Raw genomic sequence first — 22,929 nt, forward strand, 5'->3', positions numbered from 1 at the left:
CACTCTCCTAATTTACCAGCTATGCCAAGGTTTCGCAGCTTGTGACACATCAAGCCATGATCAACTTTGTCAAAGGCTTTTGCAAAGTCGAGATATATCACATCAACATTCGAATGGTCAAGTAGCTGCTTCAGGACCCAGTCATAATGCTGCAAGAGCTGCGTGAGGCAGCTTCTACCTGGACGGAAACCATGCTGGGTCTCATTCAGCAAGTCATTTTCTTCTAGGAACGCAATCAATCTCCTTCTGACAATTCGTTCCATAACTTTGCTAATATGTGAAGTCAGAGAGATGGGCCTGTAGTTCCCAGCCTCTGCTCTGCTTCCACCTTTATGGATAGGACATATGGTGCCTTCCTTCAGCTTTTTGGGAAGTTTACCATTTGCAAGGAAACTCTGGAAGAGTATCCGGAGTGGTCCTGCTAGTTCTTGTTTACACGACTTTAAGAGGACAGCTGGGAAACCATCGGGGCCAGTTGCCGAATTTGAGCTCATTTCATTTATGGCAGCTATTACATCTTCCTCTTCAATGTCGATGTAGGTAATGGATGCAGTCTTTTTCTGCTGAGTGCTATTGTCAAAGAAATCAGCTGGGTTCTTTATCCGCATGTGACTCAGAGGAGAAGTGAAGACACTCTTGAATTGTGTACTGAGCACTTCACTTATCCATGTGGGATCTGCAGTCAGTGAGCTATTAGGCAGGAATAGGGGTCCTATCTTATACTGTACCGTAGCAGTCTCCTTTGCAAATCTATAGAAAGCCTTGGGGTTTGTTTTTATGCTTTCTACTGCTCTCTTCTCTTTCTCTGCTCTCTCCTTTTCATGGGAGAGTATATATATGTATGTCTATATATATATATATATATATATAAGTTCAAAAAAGGAAAAAGACAAAAAACAATAACATGAAGACGTGATACGGATAGTGTTACTAGATGCTCGGGAAAGGAAAGAGAGAGAGTATATATATATATATATATATACATATGTGTGTGTGTGTGTTCCTTTCTATTTCTCTCAACAAAATCTACTTGCAAGGATTTGGTTGAGCCAGACCTAGGGTAGAAGACACTTGTCCATGGTGCAGCACAGTGGAACTGAACCCAAGACCACATGGTAGGGCAAGCAAGCATCATAATCGCACAACCACGCATGCACACACACACACGTATGTATGTGTGTGTGTGCATTTAATGTTTATGTACACTAGTGGAAATTAGTATGCTAAATTGCATCCCTGTACGTCAAAAGCTAAACCCAGCTATTCAATAAAATAGAAATTAATAAAAATTTGTACTCAACTAAAATAAGTGCAGGAGTCGATGCAATCCACCCCCTTCCCCTTTAAAGTCAGTGCTCCAGTATGGCCATGGTCTAGTGGCTGAAACCAAAACCAATAAAAGAAAGAACTAATGTATACTACTATTATATTACATTTTATACAGAATCTGTCATGTGTGTTGTTTGTAGAAGGGCAACTTTTGTATTGATTAAAGCAACTTATTGATTAAACATGCAGAAAACTTAAACATACATTAACCCTCAGTCCGTTTTCTGTCTAATTCCTTCCTTTATTTTTGTACATGGGAATTTATTTCATAGAAATATGTTACCTCTATGTGTTTATACTCTTGTTCTGTTAAAATGCACATGTATTGACCCAGTTTACTTTTTGCTGCTTGAAACACAATCAATCCAGTTTATATAAACACAGCCACAAATATGATATTTCTGTTCTCAACAAAGTGACTGACAGATACTGCATGGTTTACCAGAAAAACCAGTGGTTTCTGGTCAATCCTTTTAAATACTGGTTTGAGTCCTTTTAAACCTGTTTGGAGTTGTTTAACATAAAATATTGCTCATTTTTCTTTTTTCTTCACAATAAACACTACGGTTTATTTTCAGAAATATTTTAATAATCGTTGATTTGTCTCATAATTTCCTGGTTTTATTCATTCACACACACATACATACATCCATAGATACACTCATACATGCATATATAAATACATACATGAAAATGAGACTGTGAAGGTCTAGAAACTTTGATGAGAGAAACAGGAATTGTGTTATTTCAAACAGCAAGAAACACATTAAAAAAATTGAGAGAAAAAAGAAACATTGAAAAATATAAAACTAGACTAGCACCCACTACACTCTCGGAGTGGTTGGCGTTAGGAAGGGCATCCAGCTGTAGAAACTCTGTCAAATCAGATTGGAGCCTGGTGTTGCCATCTGGTTTCACCAGTCCTCAGTCAAATCGTCCAACCCATGCTAGCATGGAGGGCGGACATTAAACGATGATGATGATGATGATACATATAGCCATACATGAATATATATGTACATACAGATAAAGCAATTAAGAGTATGAAGACCGGGAAAGCCCCCGGCCCATCAGGAATCACTGCAGAGATGCTCAAAATATCTGGCAGTGTTGGCTATAGCCTAGTCACCCGTATTACAAACCAGGTGTTACACGAAGGAGTCATACCCAATGACTGGTGTAGCAGCATCATAGTCAACTGCTACAAAGGTAAAGGTGACACTTTAGATACAAATAATTACAGAGGCATCAAGCTGTTAGATCAGGTTATGAAAGTTACAGAGAGGGTCATAGCCCAACTAATTAGGGAGCGAATCAATTTAGATGAGATGCAGTTTGGGTTCGTGCCAGGTAAAAGCACTACTGATGCCTTATTTCTAGTGAGACAGTTGCAGGAGAAATACCTAGCTAAGGATAAACCTCTGTACCTGGCTTTCGTTGACATGGAGAAAGCCTTTGACAGGGTCCCCCGATCCCTTATCTGGTGGTCAATGAGGAAACTTGGGATAGAAGAATGGTTAGTGAGAGCTGTGCGAGCCATGTACAGAGATGCTGCCAGTAAGGTGAGGGTTGGAAATGAGTACAGCAATGAATTCCGGGTAGAGGTAGGGGTCCACCAAGGTTCCGTCCTCAGCCCCCTCTTATTTATCATAGTCCTCCAGGCAATCACAGAGGAGTTCAAGACAGGTTGCCCCTGGGAGCTCCTCTATGCTGATGACCTTGCCCTAATTGCGGAGTTACTATCAGAACTAGAGGAGAAGTTTCAGGTGTGGAAGCAAGGTCTAGAATTGAAGGGCCTTAGAGTCAACCTAGCTAAAACCAAAATCCTAATAAGTAGGAAGGTAGATAAAACACAAACCCCTTCAGGTAGATGGCCCTGCTCAGTATGTAGAAAAGGAGTAGGTAGTAACTCTATAAGATGTACCCGGTGCAAGCTATGGACACATAAGAGGTGCAGCAACATCAAAGGCAGGTTAACTAGCAAGTTAGTTTTTGTTTGTGGCAGATGTTCAGGTGCAATAAAGACTGTAAACAAACAGGAAACAACTTCTATCTCATTCCAGGGTGAAAAACTAGAGGTAGTCGATAGCTTCCGCTATCTGGGCGACCAAGTTAGTAGTGGGGGTGGGTGCGCTGAAAGTGTAGCTGCTAGAATAAGAATAGCCTGGGCAAAGTTTAGAGAGCTCTTACCCCTGCTGGCGACAAAGGGTCTCTCACTCAGAGTAAAAGGCAGACTGTATGACGCATGCGTACGAACAACCATGCTACATGGCAGTGAAACATGGGCTGTAACTGCTGAGGACATACATAAGCTCGCAAGGAATGAAGCCAGTATGCTCCGTTGGATGTGTAATGTCAATGTGAATACCCGTCAGAGTGTAAGTATCTTGAGAGAAAAGCTGAACATTAGAAGCATCAGTTGTGGCGTGCAAGAGAGACGATTGCGCTGGTATGGACATGTGGTGAGAATGGAGGAGGATAGCTGCGTGAAAAAGTGCCACACCCTAACAGTTGAGGGAACCCGTGGAAGAGGTAGGCCCAGGAAGACCTGGGCTGAGGTGGTGAGGCAAGACCTTCGTACATTGGGCCTCACCGAGGCGATGACTACTGACCGAGACCTTTGGAAATGTGCTGTGCGTGAGAAGACCCGGCAAGCCAAGTAAGATCGTTGCCAGTGCCCCTGGACTGGTTCTTGTGCGGGTGGCACATGAGATGCACCATTTTGAGCGTGGCCGTTGCCAGTACCGCCTGACTGGCTCCCGTAGGATTTTCGAGCGAGATCGTTGCCAGTGCCCCTGGACTGGCTTGTGCGGGTGGCACATAAAAGACACCATTTCGAGCGTGGCCGTTTTCATGCGGGTGACACGTAAAAGCACCCACTACACTCTCTGAGTGGTTGGCGTTAGGAAGGGCATCCAGCTGTAGAAACTCTGCCAAATCAGACTGGAGCCTGGTGTTGCCATCCGGTTTCACCAGTCCTCAGTCAAATCGTCCAACCCATGCTAGCATGGAAAGCGGACGTTAAACGATGATGATGATACATATACATACATGTATACATACATACATACATGTATGCATACATGCATGCATGCTTACAAACATACATTAATTGTGAAAATGCATGACCTACTAGTTAGAGTGTTGAGCTCATGGTCATGTGTTCAGCTCCTGGCATGAGCTGCATGCTCTGCCCTTGAGCAAGGTACTTCATTTCATCTTGCTGCAGTCAACTCAACTGAAAATAAGTACCAGCCAACTGCTGGTGCAGCTTTGCCTGTCTGTCTCTGTCTGTCTGTCTGTCTGTCTGTCTGTCTCTGTCTGTCAGTCTGTCTATCTCTGTCTGTCTGTCTGCCTGTCTGTCTGTCTGTCTCTCTCTCTCTCTCCTGCTGTCACATCATCAATGTTCTGCAGGGTCAAGAGTGGGAGCATCACAAGGGTGTGTATGTTCACAAATACAAAATTAAAATAAGTAGCAGAAGTTTGGTACAAGCTACCAAGTCACATTCTCTTGTGAGGGATGGCTAAGCATTGCTTTTATAACTACAGAGACAAATACAGGTATATGAAATACTGTACGACATAGATTCTTGTTTTCTTTATTTAAAAAAAAAAGATTATCTCTATTTTTAGAGGATATGTCACATCTTCCAAATGACAATTAAGAACAGCTCCATATAAGAAGGGGAAATTATCTCAAGAATCAAAACTTTTCCAAAGTTGACATGCCATTAAGGAAAAGGACAGTGTTATTATCTGCAGATAAGAGGACAGTTGCAGGCACCTGTTTCTGCCTCAATAGTTGTCATCAGCACAGCAATTGTCCTGCCTTATCTCCATAGATTTTGACTTATACAAAAAGAGTAGAACACATTTATGGTCTAAGTAATTAGCATAAATTAAAGATAAATGAGCTAAGAGAAATAACTCAGTGGCCACAGGCATAAGAGAAAGTGACAGAGTATTGGCTATGTGTTGTTATTCTTTTATTTATTCAAATCAAGTGAAGATATTTTGTCAGTTTAGATGGAACAGTTAATTTTGTAGGGACCTCTCTCCTACTTTATTTAATAGTTAATAAAAAAAAATAAAAAAAAGTTACATGTGGTAGATTGTTGCCCTTTCCAGTAAAAGAGATTATGTGTCCTCCATTGGGAATCCAATAGCATCCGCAGCTTAGATTATCGTAACCAGTGGTATGTGAATTCACATCTGCTTTGAGAAATTGCAGGACATATCATTACAGCACATTGTCTCATTTCCACAAAGCTGTTTGCAATAGATGCCAGGATTATATAAGAAAGTTACTTGTGGCAGATGGTTTCATATCCAGGGAGACTCACCTTCCCTTTAACACAAAAACCCTTTATACTCTCTGAGTTCATCAAAGGAACAGTTTCGAATGTAAGGCTTTAGCTTTACTGTTATGTGTCCCCACCCTACCTTACTTCTACTATGCCTTGCCTTTCTCCCTGCACTAAACAATTACCTAATTCTTTCACTCCAGAGATGCTACCTCCTGCAATTTCCTCCTAACCATTTTCCTTTCAGCCATTGATCTACAAATGTACAAATTTTTCAATTATATAATTATCTATTTTCATATATAACATACAAACATGTACATCTTTTAGAACATTTAGAAGATTTTATAAGATTTTACTGGCAAATTTTTAAATTTTTAAAGTTCTCCGATAATTTTCTTTCATGTAAATAAGTGTTTATACACTTATTTACATGAAAGAAAATTATCGGAGAACTTTCATCTAATCCTTCCAAATCTTTCTGTTAAAACAGTATTGAAACCATTTGTGGGGAATTTTTTTTTTGCAAATTGTGCAACAAACACCCTAATCTAATAGGGATTACAATGGTCACACTAGAGTAACTTATAATAGAGAAAGTAAGCATTTTTCAAGGCATTTGGTACTACATTAATTCTAGAAGAGTGTATTAATGTTGATGAGTAGTGAAGTATAACGTGGTAGTCACTGAACCATGACATGTACTCACTAAACTACAACGTTGTAGGTGGTGAACTCTGATGTAGTTATAGCTGAACTATGACTTGAAAGCAGGCGATCTATTGCATAGTAGATAATGATGATGATAATGGGAAGGAAAAGGAGAAGGAAACCCAAGTACAACACCAGTAATGGTTAAAGTTCATGAAATATAGATGTAACAAGATTTTTTAAAGCATCAAATGGCTGTGCGGGTCCACCTGTCTAAAGTAGGAATCAAAGGCGTTCATATGTAAAGGATGGTTGAGAACCACTAATTTAAATAATAATAATTTTGGCATGAAGCCAGCAATTTTAGGGGGTGGGGCATAAATCGATTACATCAACTTCAGTAATTGGCTGGTATTTATTTTATTGAGACCAAAAAGGTATTTGAACTCAGAATGTAATGAGCTGGAAGAAATTCCGTCGAGCATTTTGTCCAACATGCTAAAAATTTTACTAGCTTGCCATACTCTTGAGATTCCAGTTATTTTGAAAATTGTTAAGATGGAGTTGTATATTTTTCTAAAGTATTTTATTCTTGAGATGGTGTCCAGACATGTAGTACTTAAGATGCAACCCAAGAAACAATATCTCTGAAATATACGTCCTCTACTTTGTGAGTTGTTATCTATTATCATTTTACACCAAAAAGTTAATCTAAACGGCATACCTACACAAGTGTACTCCTCTCCCGACTTTGTTTCATCATAATTTTCAGAAAAATGGATATATTCTAATAAAATTTTCTACAAATACCCGGCGAAGGTAAAGAATACGCACACCCTGTGTTTATGGATAGGATTCGGGTTTAGGGCTAGGGCTTAGGGTTAGGGTTACGCCGAAAACGGGTGGTGTGCGTATTCTTTATCTCCGCCCAGATACCATTCAGATGGAACAGTTTTCGAATATATCAGAATTTGTTTTCAAAATTTTTTTTTCGGAGGAGGCGTAGAGGAGTTTCGGATAATTTACTCAAGTCGACTTCGTTTCCTCGTAACTTTCAGGAAAACGAGTACCTTTCAAATGGTGTGAGATTGCGATGACATCGGAATTTAATGTTAAAAAACCGGTAAGCGCGCACACATACATATTGACACATTTTTATCAAAATTTCAAGTTTCATTTTGTAGATATGTAGTATAAATGTGTGCGCGCCTACCATTTATTATTTTTTTTACTTTAAATTTTGGTATAATCGTAACCTACAGCATCTGAAAGGTATTTATAGAAAATTTCATTAAAAATACCCATTTTTCTGAAAGTTACGAGGAAACAAATTCGGGGTAGGGGTAGACTTATGTAGTAATACCAATCTTAACCATGGAACAACATCGAAGTCTTTATTTATAATATCATTCTGTTACAATACGTTAGTAAAGTTTTGACATTTCTTAATATGGTTATTTGGGAACAAAACGATAAAAACACCTTGCCCTATACTTTCCCATTCTTTTGTTAGCTTTACATCGTCTATCATTGTACATATTTATATTTCAATTGAGCAAACGATAATTAAGTAACGCGCATGCATAAAATAATGGGAGTGCTCAACCACCACCGCCTTCTCCACTAATCAAAATCCCTACTGACGCCACCACTGTAGCTATTAGTAACAAAACCTGGTCTAAATTATTTGTCAATGAAAAACAGTCTCTTTTGATTTCATTTCAATTCAATTAACTGTCTGTCTACTTTTCCTTCTGTCGATATATGCATCTGTCTACTTTCGTAACACATTTCTAATGGTGGTGGATTAGCAAATAATAATGTCTTGCGCTATTTGTTCCAATTTTTTACGTTTCTAATTCATATTTCACCAGAGTCAACTTCACATTCATTCTCTCAAAGGTCATTAAAAGTTCCAGCCAAATACTGGTATATACTGATCCCCTCCTCTCGAAGATATTGTCCCTGTGCCTAAACTAGAAACAATAATTATTCTTTCTAGACATAAGCACAAGGGCATAAGTTTGAAGAGAGGGGTTAATCGATAACATCAAACCCAATACTTGATAGCTGGTTTATTTTTCCCAAGCCCAGAGGGATGAATAGCGTATCTGACCTCGGCACGATTGAAACTCAAACCAAGAGTCAGAACTAGTAGCACAAAACACACTTCACAATTCTAACAATTTTTAATGATTATAGATTTTAACATAGGTACAAGGTCAGAAATTTGGGAGGAAGTGGATAGCGATCAAATAAGGATTTTAAATTTTGGCACAAGGCTAGCTAGTTCTAGGGAGAGGTTAAGTCGATTACGTTGACTCCAGTGATCAACTGGTACTTATTTTATCGTTCCCGAAAGGAGGAAAGGTTGATTAAATCGACCCTAGTGCTCAACATAGGGCGAAGATAAAGCGCGTGCACATCACCTATCAGACGAAAGTGAAACATCCGACGTTTTTAGCTCTTTGAAAGCGGAGAGGTGATGGTTGGGCGACGTGGGGACGGAGCCTTGAGTGTTTCTTTAAGACAAATTAAGTTTTAAAAAAATCCCAGATTCGTAATCTCTGTATTTTTATTCGCGGATTTAAAAGAGAATGGATGAAAATTAAGAAATTGGCGGGGGGATTAAAATTTTGAAAACTTGATTTTTGGGCAAAATCGTATTCTCCTATATCGAAAACATTGAGATTCGAAAAAAGTTTGGAAAAAAAAAACCCCATCGGAAATGGATGGTGTGCACGCGCTTTACCTTCGCTCAACTTAGTACTTATTTTATCGCCCTCGAAAGGGTGAAAATCAAAGTCGACCCCGGCGTGCTAACAATTCTGCCAGCTCGCCTCCTTAAAGGGTAGTGATTAAATAATAATAGCAATAATTCTCAACCATCCTCTCTTTTATCGACTGCTCATACATAAATTTATTAAATGGAACAGTTTCGCCTTTCTTAAATCGATTGTCTCACACCTATATTTGTATTTATGTTACTTTCGAAGCCAATTGCTAAGAATAAAAAAAGAAAGAAATGAAGAGACTAATCTTCTCAAAGAAGTCATCAAATTGTAATTTCTCCATTTTGGTCTTTTAACTTGTTTCAGTCATAAGACTATGTTGCGGTACTATCTTGAAGACTTTTCACCTGCTCACGTCTCTGTTTTTGTATCTTCAACCTTCTGCTTGTCTTCTCATTGAACATTAACTACAGATGTCTGCGTCATTTCTAACCACACCTAACTTTCCAGTTCCTCACATCTTACCACAATCTTTAAATTTGTCTCCTATGAATTTTTGTTAACTCATTGTCCTGACAACTGTTGCCAGCTCAATTTCTCTCTCTTTCTTGCTCTCTGTCTCTGTGTATCTCTGCCTGTCTGTCTGTCTCTCTTTTCCCTTAACTCGCAATTGTATTTAGCCTTGTTATCACGTATATATTCCTTTCTTCCTCACTTCATCCTTTCGTCTTATCCCTCATCTGACCTATAACTTGCTATTGCTCCCTTACATTTTATTCCTTTGTACACCATACTTCTCCCATACTACTCGCCCTGCTTCCCACGCTACTTACACCGTTGCTCATTAACTCTTCCTCTTCTCTCTTCTTTCACATCCATCCACCGACATCATTTATTTTTCTCTTTTGCAATTTCGATAAAACTTTTAATCACTTCCACTCACTCTCTGAAGGAGGACAAAATTCCGAAACGTTAAACTTCTCATTTGTCCTTCACAGCATAAAACATATTCCACTGTTTGAACTATAAGCCAGCTGGTGCCATTTATTTTGTCAACCCCAAGCCAACCAAAATTTCTGCTCAGTACCACAGATTCGTCAAGTTGCTTGACCAGTTGAGCATGTCCCTTAGTGGCTGATGATATGTGCATCTAATCGCGAGCAAGGGTAGTGGGGAGCATCATAGCTGCGTATTGAGAGGGATTCTTTGGGGTTTGAATAATTCACACATGGAAACGGGTGTTTCATTCATCATCCTTAAACAACACTTATTGAGGGATAAGTGTTGAGCGGGATGGGCTACTCGACCTGAGAAAAAAAAGAAAAATTCTAACCGAGACCCATCTACAAGGTCATGTGCTGTATATCTTGATATGAGATGGCCATGTCGCGTACATATGGTTGTGATGCACGTGCCTGGTGTACATTTATCAGACGGGTAGTCATGATGGGTATATTGGACTTCGTATATTTGTACCCCGGCATCACTTTGACGGTTTGTGCTACTCTCTCAATAATTATCCTTTCTACTAAAGGCACAAGGCCTGAAATATTGGGGGGGGGGACTAGTCGATTACAAAGACTCCAGTGTTTCACTAGTACTTAATTTATCGACCCCGAAAGGAATTTGAACTCGGAACGTAATAACGAATGAAGTGCCACGAAGCATTTTGCCCGGCGTGCTAATGATTCTTTTCTACTCTAGGTACAAGGCTCGAAATTTTTGGGGAGGAGGCCAGTCGATTGGATTGATCCCAGTACGCAACTGGTACTTAATTTATCGACCCCGAAAGGATGAAAGGCAAAGTCGACCTCGGCGGAATTTGAACTCAGAACGTAAAGAGAGACGAAATACCGCTAAGCATTTCGCCCGGTGTGCTAACGATTCTGCCAGCTCTACCTCGCAGCAGCAGCAGCAGCAGCAGTAGTAGTAGTAGTTTCAAATTTTGGCACAGAGCCAGTAGTTTTTGAGGGGAGGGGTAAGTCGATTACATCGACACCAGTGTTCGACCGGAACTTATTTTAGCACTCCCAAATGAATGAAAGGCAAAGTCCACCTCGGCGATATTTGGATTCAAGACATAAAGAGCCGGAAAATAATAATGATAATAACATAAGCCGTATAAGGTAATTTTAAATAATCCTTGAAAAGCAGTGTTTACGACTAGAATGTCTTTGACTATCAGGGTGCTTGATTAGCGTTGACCTGGAGACCAACCAACAGCAATAAAAAAAAACGCTAATCTAATGAGAGAATCTATATATTGTCTTAATCTTCGTCTTCTATTATAATTCCACTGACATCTATAGTGTATTACAGGAAAATTGATTGATGGAAAAGATAAAAGAAAAAAGTTGACCTTGGTGGGATTTGAACCCAAAACGTAAATGGCTATAAGTATATACAGCCATATTTTTTCCGACCCTCTCGACCTGCTAGAAATAACTGCCAAATCTCTCACATACCACATCCTACCATTTAACAAAATTGGAAAGAGACGTGATAATGTTGTTCTAGACTGTTAACAAAAATGCAGACGCGATGATCATGGCTAGATTACCTTTGATCATTGATCTGTTGTGCTGGAACAGAGTCAACCAGGAGTTAAACAACTACTCCAGTGTAGTGAAGGGTAACATAAATTGATCCCTTCTTATTTAATTTTATTCATGTTTAGGTTGCTTTATAAGACTGAAGCTAGATCCTAGTACTTGACTACTACTTTATTTTATCGATCCTTGGAAGGAAAATAGGTAAAAGCTAGCCTCGGTGGGGCTTGAAATCAGAAGTTAAAGGGCTGTAACTGAACATTACACTGCAATTTCATGGTTGGCGAATTGGCAGAGTCGATAGAGCGTCAGACAAAATGCTTAGCGGTGTTTGTTTCTGCACTTTGAGTTCAAATCCGAACCAGGTAACTTTGCATTTTATTTCCTTCGGTATCGATAAAAAAGTACCAGTCGAAGGTGGAATTTGTTCCGCTCTTTATGTATTGAGCCTGCATAAATGGTAGACTTGGACCCGTTGTCCAGTTTAACACCACCACCAGGCACTTTGGGTGCCTTGAGCGGAGTCCACTCTGTTGCAAGTATTTGGGCCGGATTTCCGTTTTGGGGCTGCCTCCCTCCTTCCTGACTAAAAGATTAAAAACTGAGAAAGTTGATGGACGAATGTACATCATTTATTATGTACAACATTTATTGCAGATTTGTACCCCGATGAAGGGTACAACATTTATTGCACATTTGGGATCTTTTTTTAAAACGGGGGCCACATTTTTCATTAACGAAACACTTTGAAACTTGGAACACTGGTAGAATGTGTCATATAAAACATCTTTTTCTCTTAGTCTTCTTTAAAAAAAAGAAGAAATCCATAAGTTATTCCATGTTAAAGTTGTCGTATTTCTGTAATTTCAACCAATCACTGACGTCCATTCAGCCGATATACATTAAGTGCCGACTACATAAACAAACGATTCTGAAACAATTAACCCTAACCCTAGGGTTAGGGTTAGGGTTAAAGCAAATTTAAAATGAAAAAAGCAAATAAAACGAAGGTATGGAGATTAAATACGCTTTACATCGCTTAATCAGCCAAAGGAGTAAATATAAACAACTGAATACTTGTCAGTGATTGGTTGAAATTATCGAAATAAGACAATATTTTACATGAAATAAATTCGAATACAAAAATATTTTTCTGTTCTATAACACAAAATAGATAAGTATACGAAGTTTGAAAGTCTTTCCGTACCAAAAACACTACGTAAAACATTAATGAAAAATGTGGCCCCCGTTTTAAAATAGATCCCAGATTTGTACCCACCCCCGATGAAGCGCACAGTTTCGTGGTTAGGGTGTGAGTCTCACGATCATAAGGCTGTGAGTTTGATTCTAGGCGATCAAGACATTATATTTTGCGTCGCTTTTGTCTACTCAATTGAAAACGAGTACCAGCCGAGTAATGGTGCAGGCTTTTCTCCAGCTGTTACATCCAGGTTGTCTATGTTAGTTCGTAACTACACAGGCACCCCAAACAATTAGTGAAAACATAGTACAAGCTACTAGGTTTTATTCGCTTACGAGGACAACTAAACGTACCTAGCTGAGGGTCTTTCACCCTTCCAGGATCGATGAAATGAAGTACCAGCCAAGTACTGAAGTTAATTTAATCGACTACAGATTTGTAGAGCCAATAATACACGCCCAACTGGGATAACGGCGACAGGTGAAATGACACACCAGTCGAAGTTGACAGCCAATACTACTTCACATACACACACACAACTACTCATACATTCACACATTGTTAAAAGGGATAACGCAAAAGGAAAAAAATTATTGCTTGCTTTAATCCTGTTAACAGTAGGTAGTAAACACCTTTCGTGCTTCGTCGTCCAGCGATACGATTTCGATTCCTGGTAGAAGTAATTTTCATTTTGTTTCACTTATGTTGCTAATGACGTTGGGTAAAGCATGAACATCACAACATCGTATCTCCTATATTGCTATTCCATGACCCCACGTCATATTTCTTTTTTAAATATCAAAGAATGCACAAGAACTGCAGTAACAAAAACATCGTTGTTGTTTAGGCCCAGGTCAGCGTTGACCGAATAGACTTATGTCAAAAGCGTCCCAACTGTGAGCATCGCATTTTGTATATCAAGGACTAGACTAGTTTTGAAGCCCGTGCAAGAGGCTCACTGTCATATAAATTAAGTGAAGTATGTAGAGGGCGTAAGTGTTCTTCCATTTAGCTTACGGAGCGGGTGGTGGCTTATAGCGTTTTGTCCCCCCCACCTTCTCAGTTTCATCCTCTTCGACTTGGTTCTTAATATCCATTTCTGTCAGTGAAAGCAGGTATAAAATAAATGGTTGTGACGTCCATATATCTCCTTATTTTAGTTTATCCTATATATATATATTGCATCAAAAGCATGCAGAAAGCGAATTAAATACAAAATTGTATTTTTCCTAAACTTGTCATTAAACAGTCACGATTAAAATGAGATTTTTTTTTTCGGTATTTTCTCTCTCCTTATTTCGTTATTGCAAAATTCGTGATGTGAACTCGTGAGTTTACGCATATTTTGTTTACATATCCCACAAACAAACCTCATTTTAATCGCGACAGCTTCTCTGAAAGTCTGCCAGCAAACGTTTGTCGTTCTTTATAGCCCTATGTCAGCCCTGATCAAAGGCATTTCAAACTTTGACCATACCATATTTTTGTGTGCGCAGAGAACCAAGGAATATATTATTCAACTTGTTTTACTTTTCTTGTTGTTTTAGGACAGTAGGGTGTGGTTTGAGGGCGAGTTGACTGCAATTTGTAGCTGTTCGTGTGATCACATATAGGCTATCTCATTGGCTTCTCTAATGTTATGACAGGTAAATTATATATGTAATTAAAGGTAAATTATATATGTAATTAAAGGTAAATTAATATATTTTCAATAGTTCAATGAAAAAAAAAATATCTATTGAGAAAAGCCAACATGAGTTTTTCTACGTGGTCGTCCGACCAGCTCAGGCGTCCCTGTAGAATAGAGTCGGAAATTATCTAGCGCTCCAAAAACCGTAAATTTCTTCGGTCGTGTATTTTTCAAGCACTGTAGATTATGATTTTGCAAAACAAAAAGAAAAAAAAAGAATAAAAGGTTTTGATAGGGGAGGGGATTCAACCCAAACCCTTAGGTGATAATTTTTCAGTCCTGACTTTTTATTTTTTTTACGAAAATTTGTTTTTTCAGGTGTATTTTACGCATAATTTTTGAAGACTCATTATCTTAGAGATTTAAAAGATAAATATGAAAAATAAAAATTGTTTCGAAAAAGTCAAAAATGAAAAATCACAAAGTGGGGATGGTTTAAAAATCCACCACAACCAATTTTTTTTTTTTGTTTTGTTACTTTTGTTTTACTTCTTTCGTAGAATCGAAATCTACGAAGCTTGAAACGAACACACACCACACGCACGCACGCACAAAGTTACCGTTATTTTGTGCTCATAATAATTTCCGACTCTATTCTGTACGAATGCCCCTGCACTACAAAGCAGCTAAACTTCCTTCAAATCACATCCTACTGTCTTCGAAAACAGGTTATTCCATGTATAAAGATCTATCTATCTATCTATCTATCTGTTTGTCTGTCTGTCTTTCTCACGAAGAAGTACTTGCATAACAAATGTTTTGATCTGAGATCGTGTGTCCTCCACGCTGCTATCGCTACACACACACATACACATACTCACACACACATATACATACTCACACACACATATTCGTGATGGTCACGGTTAGAACATCTTTGATTGTAGGTCTGTTCAGCCTGGACTTATATGGAACGACTTAACAACAATAACGACACCCTGTATATCCCAAACAAATATCAACAAGGAATTTTGCCGTGTAATTAAAAAAAAAAATCTGTTGGTCACTTACCCAAGAACGATTGCAACCAGTGGTGGTGTTGGTGGTTGTTGTTTCAACGAAGACAGTGTTCTACGTACGATGATGATGATGATGATGACGACGATGATGATAATGATGATAATGATGAAAGCGATGGTTGAGATGGTGATGCATGTGGAGGTACTGGAAGCGATGCTGTCCCATCTCAGAAGGACTAGCTTGATAGCAGCTAGGCAAGCCGGGTAGAGAGTCAGTCAGATAGCCGGGTCAATAGCCAGACAGCTAACGAAGGAGATGGCGTGGGGGCCGGTGTAGTTTATACTTATACATGGTTATACATATGTTTATAATTGGATAGATGTCTTGAGAAGTGTCCCATTAGCAGTTAATGTGTGTGTGTCTTCGTATATGTAGGTGTGTCCAAGCCTCTGCTATAGTATGCGTGTGTACGTCTGTCTTTCCTGAGAACATCTGCTTGTATCTGTGTCAAAGTTATTTCTCTGTTTCTGTCTGTCAGCCTGCCCATCTGCCTGTCTTTCTGTCTGTCTTTTTTTTTATTCTTTCCCTCACCTACTCTTTCTCTGCCAACCCTCTATCCTTTCTCAAACTTCTCCCGTCTTCTTCCCTTTCTTTCTTTCTTTCGTTTTCTCTCTCTCTCTCTCTCTCTCTCTCTCTCTCTCTCTCTCTCTCTCTCTCTCTCTCTCTCTCTCTTTCTCTCACTCTCTCGCTTTCTCTCTCTCTCTTCCATCAGTCCACTTCAAGCCTCCCAGCCTGCTAGACATAGCAGCCAAATTTCCTCAACTCACTCCATACCAACTTATATAATTAAATAACTCCATTGGCAATGTAGTACAGGATAGTCATTAAAAAGATATGTCTTTGGTCATAGTTCTGCTTGATTAGAATTGATATATAAAGAAAATATATCTATATATTATTTACCTTGTAGAAAGAATATATATTATTTACCAGTGTAGAAAGAAATATACAAGCATGCTTATACACATGCACAAATGCACACACACACACACACACACACACACACACAAATACCTAAATATATTTATAGGAACCTGTAACCTGTTTCAACCAGTAGTCCTACACATGCCAGAGAGGAGATGATGATGTATCTATCTATCTATCTATCTATCTATCTATCTATCTATCTATCTATCTATCTATCTATCTATCTATCTATCTATCTATCTATCTATTATGTATATCGATTGAAACGTGTAACTGTGAATGAATGATAGCAAAAATTTCCAGATTCCTGTTTTGCTATCTATTTATCTATCTATCTATGTCTACCTACCTACCTACCTACTATCTATCTATCTATCTATCATATTATCATGAAAAATCTCAGTTTTATTTTCCTGGATATGAAGGAAAGTGTCAGCTTTCCACAACCAGCAGACCAATGTGACACTTACATATGGTCATGCTCTATGCACTCTGCACTCTTGCAGTTCCAAGCAATGATGATTTTTGTAGGCCTTCTTTCTTTATTTTCATTCTAAACTCTTTGAACCATTGTATTGAAAGTGTTTTACATAGCATGTGTGCAGTGCCTAGTAGTGCTATTTTCTGTATGTTATACATCCTTGTAAGTCCTGGTGTTTTTGCTATGTATTTCTCTGAATGTTTTTTTTTATCATACTTAATGCACCTACTATAACAGGAATTGTTTCTGCTTTTAGGCTCCACATTCGAGTTACCTCTATTTCCAGATCTTTGTATTTTGGAAGTTACTCTGTTTCTTTTAGAGAAACATTGCCATTTGTTGATATTATTATTATTATTATTATTATTATTATTATTAAGGCAGCGAGCTGGTGGAAACGTTAGCATGCTGGATGAAATGCTTAGTAGCATTTCACCAATTACTATGTTCTGAGTTCAGATTCTGCCAAGGTCGATTTTGCCTTCCATCTATTCAGGGTCGATAAAATAAATACCAGTTGAACACTGGGGGTCAATGTAATCGACACATCCCCACCTTCACCCAAGCTGCCCTTGTGGAAAAAATTTGGGATCTTTTTTAAAACGGGGGCCACATTTTTCATTAACGAAACACTTTGAAACTTGGAACACTGGTAGAATGTGTCATATAAAACATCTTTTTTCTCTTAGTCTTCTTAAAAAAAAAGAAATCCATAAGTTATTCCATGTTAAAGTTGTCGTATTTCTGTAATTTCAACCAATCACTGACGTCCATTCAACCGATATACATTAAGTGCCGACTACATAAACAAACGATTCTGAAACAATTCTATCGGTGATAGGGTTAGGGTTAGGGTAAAACAGCAAATTTAAAAAGAAAAAAGCAAAATGAAGCTATGGAAATTAAATACGCTTTACACCGCTTAATCAGCCAAAGGAGTAAATGTAAACAACTGAATACTTGTCAGTGATTGGTTGAAATTATCGAAATAAGACAATTTTTTTACATGAAATAAATTCGAATACAAAAATATTTTTCTGTTCTATAACACAAAATAGATAAGTATACGAAGTTTGAAAGTCTTTCGGTACCAAAAACACTACGTAAAACATTAATGAAAAATGTGGCCCCCGTTTTAAAAAAGATCCAAAATTTGAAATAACCATCTATCTATCTCTCTATCTATAATACATTAAAAATGAGCTTGAATCTTGTTTGCTTGCTTGCTTGCAATGTTACCCAGCTGAACTGGCACATAATGGGAAAATACTATGAATTAAGTTGCCCCTAAAATGTGAATACAAATGGAATAAAACAAGTTTCATGTGAATCAAACAACTGGTTATTGAGATATTAGGGGTTTTCAGGGTATAAATACCCGAAACAGTGCATAATGGAAAAATTCTCTGAAAAAAACTTAACTCTGAAAGGGAAGAAACTCTTACCTTTTGATTATACACAGTGACTTGACAATGAAAAAATATGATGATGTTTTTTACAGTAAATGTTTTTATTTTCGCTTTTGTTAAATGCAATATTTTAATCATTTAGAAATATTTTTGAGTGAATGTAATATCAAAAATGTAAGTTGTTTGTACAGTAAGTACAATATTTTAATGTACAGTAAGACAATATTTTAATGTTTTTTAAATTATTTCCAAGTGAATACCATTACAAAAATTTTTTTGGCACATTTAAAAAATATTTTAAAGTGAAAATGACTTCAAAGATATTGTAAATATTTCATAGTGTGAAATAATTTTTTTCCATAGGCTTTTTTTGAGTGCATTCAATGTATCTCACCTCCAAAGATGGGGCTGCTATTTCTAGCACACCCTGCTACCATGTAAATGCTTTTTGCGATAAAGGACCCAAGATACCTGTTACGTGGTAGCAGAGCATGCTAGAAACAGCAGTCATGTCTTCCCTTTTCTGGAGAAAGGAGCCGTTTACGCGTGATTTCGATCCGTTGGTGGGAAACTCATACTTTCTCAGTAACCCAACGGATCACAAGTAGTCTATATATTTGAAAGTCTATAAAAATTACTTAATACAGTTTTGAAGTGTAAAGGTGATTTATTTTGAAAAATTATTTAAAAAAAAAATGTGATGAAATCTTTTATCAGGATGTTACTAACCATTTTTTGGGAAGAAGTTCTTCTTTATGTGTGATCGCTTTAGCTAGAGAGAGAGAGAGAGAGAGAGAGAGAGAGAGAGAGACTTATATGTTTAAGGGCAGTGAACTGGCTGAGTCATTAGCATAGTGGACAGAATGTTTAGCACCATTTACTGGGTTTACACTCTGAGTTCAAATTCTACTGATGTTGACTTTCATTTTTTCAGGGCCAATAAAATAAGTACCAGTTGAACACTGGGGTTCATGTCATCAACTAACTCCCTGTCCCAGAAACAGCTGTAAAACAAACTTTCTCTTTATAAATGTCCTGAAAATTCCACACAGCCTAGGCTTTGTTGTCTCATATTATTTAACACACACACACACACACACACACACACACACACAGAGTGAGTGACAGACAAACAAAAATAGTGACAGAGACACACAGATCATGACAATCAACTCCCAATCCAAGATGGATGCCTGGCAGGAGACATTCATCAGGTGATGACTCAGTATATATTAAGCACCAGTTTGTATTGCATGCATCATTGACATAGATATAACACAACATTGAATCTGTTCTTTTTTTCTCTGGCTATCATTACCTATCTTTCTAGTGGTGCAGCAGTGTGGTGGTGGTGATGGCGGGAGGTGGAGAGATGCTTGAGTGGAAGAAAGGGATAAAGTGTGGGTGTATGAAGATGTGTAGGGAGTAGGTACAAGGAAATATAAAGGAAAGAACAGTGTGAATGGGAAAGATGGTATGAGGGAGAAGGCAAAAAGCAAAAGAAAATTATAAAGGCAATGGGAGAGGCAAAAAGGTATATGACAAAAGTTATGGAAAATTTAGTATATACAGAGGAATCTGTATATTAAGCTCTATTCATTCCTTCATCTATTTATCCACCAATTTTCTCTGCCTACTGTTCCTGGGTGAGTCATGGGGGTACAGTCCTCAAGCACCTCTTCCATTAGGTTCTATCAAAAGCAATCATCATTATACTTTCCAGCTGGATTCCCAAGTGTGACTAGCTGAAACTTTATTTCCACTATGAATGTGTCTGCGCATGTGCATGTGTGTGTGTACATGTGTGCATGCATGATGTTATGCATTACATATATGTGTGTGTGTATGTGTGTGTGTGTGTTTGTGTAGATTATTATTTATTTCTTTATGGCCCACAGGGGGCTAAACATAGAGGGGACAAACAAGGACAGACAAAGGGTTTAAGTCGATTACATCGACCCCAGTGCATAACTGGTACTTGTTTAATCGACCCCGAAAGGATGAAAGGCAAAGTCGACCTTGGCAGAATTTGAACTCAGAATGTAAATACAGACGAAATACAGATAAGTATTTTGTCCAGCATGCTAACGTTTCTGCCAGCTCACCGCCTTAATGTGTAGATTATTATTATTATTATCATATTATGCATTAAGGTGGTGAGCTGGCAGAATTGTTAGCACGCCAGGCGAACTGTTAAGTGGCATTCAGTCTGTCATTTGCATTCTGAGTTCAAATTCCACTGAGGTCATCTTTGCCTTTCATTCTTTCGGGGTCAATAAAATAAGTACCAGTTGAGCACTGGGTTGATGTAATTGACTTAATCCCTTCATTAAATTTGCTAGCCCCGCGCCAAAATTTGAAACCATTATTATATTATGCAATATAATTTTGGCGTTAGGAAGGGCATGGCGTTAGGAAGGGCATGGCGTTAGGAAGGGCATGGCGTTAGGAAGGGCATCCAGCTGTAGAAACTCTGCCAAATCAGACTGGAGCCTGGTGTTGCCATCCGGTTTCACCAGTCCTCAGTCAAATCGTCCAACCCATGCTAGCATGGAAAGCGGACGTTAAACGATGATGATGATGATGATGAATATATATAGATATACATTACGCTCCCTCTCTCTCTCACTCTCTCTCTCTCTCATGAACTGAATGAAAAAATCAGTACTGACTGCTAAGTCAACATAATATTTATTATTGATAATTTTCATCATTGATAAAATATTATGTATGCATATATATATATATATATATATGGTTGATCTGTAGAAAAGGCATGGGTAGAAACTCCATACGATGTACTTGGTGTAAGCTATGGACACATAAAAGGTGCAGCAATATCAAAGTAAGGTTAACCGGGAAAATGGTTTTTGTCTGTGGCAGATGCACTGGGGCAATAAGCACTGAAGATGTACAGAAAACAGATTCCATCACATGCCAGGGGAAGAAACTAGAAGTAGTTAATAACTTCTGCTACTTAAGTAACTGAGTTTGTTGTGGGGGTGGTTGCTCTGAGAGTGTAGCGACTAGAGCAAGAATAGCCTGGGTAAAGTTCAGGGAGCTCCTACCTCTGCTGGCAACTAAAGCCCTTTCACTCAGGGTGAAAGGTAGACTGTATGATGAATGTGTGTGAACTACCATGCTACACAGCAATGAAATATGGGCCATGAATGCTGAGGACATGCGCAGGCTTGAAAGAAATGAAGCTAGTGTGATCTGCTGGATATGTAATGTCAGTGTGCATACATGACAGAGTGTAAGCACCCTGAGAGAAAAGTTGGGCATAAGAAGCATCAAATGTGGTGTGCAAGAGAGGCGATTGTGCTGGTATGGCCATGTGTTATGTATGAATAAAGACAGCTGTGTGAGGAAGTGCCACTCCCTAACTGTTGAAGAGGTAGACCCAGGAAGACATGAGATGAGGTGGTGAAGCATGACCTGCGAACATAGGGCCTCTCAGAGGCAATGACAGAAGACTGCGACTTTTGGCAATACACTGTGATTGAGAAGACCTGGCAACTATAGTGAAATTGCAGCTATGCACATCCAGCCCTGTTAAGAATACTCCTGATGCGTCTGGCGATATGATATGCTTGAGAAGACCTGTTGAGTCAAGTGAAACCAATATTGTAGCTGGGGCCATTTCTCCCTGGCTGGCTCCCATGCTGATGGCACATAAAAAGCACTATCTGAACATGGTCGATGCCAGGTCTGCCTGACTGGCTTCTGTGCCGGTGGCATGTAAAAAGCATCAACTGATTGTGACCGGTGCCAGTACCACTTGACTGGCTCCTGCGCCAGTGGCACGTAAAAAGTACCATCTGAATGTGATCATTGCCAGGTCCACCTTACTGGCTCCTGTGCCAGTGGCACGTAAAAAGCACCCACTACACTCTCAGAGTGGTTGGAATTAGGAAGGGCATCCAGCTGTAGGAACTCTGCCAGACCAGATTGGAGGCTGGTGCAGCCACCTACTCTCCAGACCTCAGTCAAACCGTCCAACCCATGCCAGCAAAGAAAATAGACGTTAATCGATGATGATGATGATGATGATGATGATGGTGATGATGATGATGATGATGATGATGATGATGATGATGATGATGGTGGTGGTGGTGGTGGTGATGATGATGATGATGATGATGATGATGATATCTTTACATTTCCAATCAAGCAACTCATCAATCTTGACTGGTATTTCTTCTACTCTTCTTTCCACATTAAGATGTCTTTCTGTCTTAATATTGAACCAAAAGACTTGTGTGTGTGAGTGTGTGTGTGTGAGTGCATGTATGTGTGAGTGGGTGTGTGTGTGTGTGTGCACGTGTGCATGTATGTTTGTGTTTGTGTGTGTGTATATATAGAAATTTTATATATGTATGTATGTATGTATGTATATATATTAGGCTTTAAAAATAAGTCCTGGGGGTGATTTGTTCAACTAAAATCCTTCAAGGTGGTGCTCTAGCATGGCCACAGTCAAATGACTGAAACAACTAAAAGAAAGTAAAAGAATATATATATATTGCGAATAATAAGGTAGTCAGAATGCTGGATGATTATATATATTACATGGAAAAGTACCATTCAATCATGGTCGATGCCAGTACCACCTGACTGGCCCTCGTGCTGGTGG

At 38.7% G+C, this 22,929-nt stretch overlaps 1 long non-coding RNA gene across 2 annotated transcripts in view; it reads right to left on the bottom strand.

Moving 5' to 3' along the window:
* Positions 1 to 22,929, bottom strand: part of LOC128247819 (uncharacterized) — a 52,998-nt gene that overhangs the window by 25,337 nt on the left and 4,732 nt on the right. The window contains exon 1 of one of the 2 annotated variants that reach the window (XR_008264140.2): positions 15,468 to 16,114. The exons of the other annotated variant lie outside the window; for it this stretch is intronic. This is a non-coding gene — a long non-coding RNA (uncharacterized LOC128247819). Of the gene's footprint in view, positions 1 to 15,467; positions 16,115 to 22,929 lie in introns of those variants that run through there. 2 annotated transcript variants of the gene reach the window in all.

This window comes from Octopus bimaculoides, chromosome 5 (assembly GCF_046866305.1).
Source record: "Octopus bimaculoides isolate indiv1 chromosome 5, ASM4686630v1, whole genome shotgun sequence".
In the NCBI taxonomy this organism is placed as follows: domain Eukaryota; kingdom Metazoa; phylum Mollusca; class Cephalopoda; order Octopoda; family Octopodidae; genus Octopus; species Octopus bimaculoides.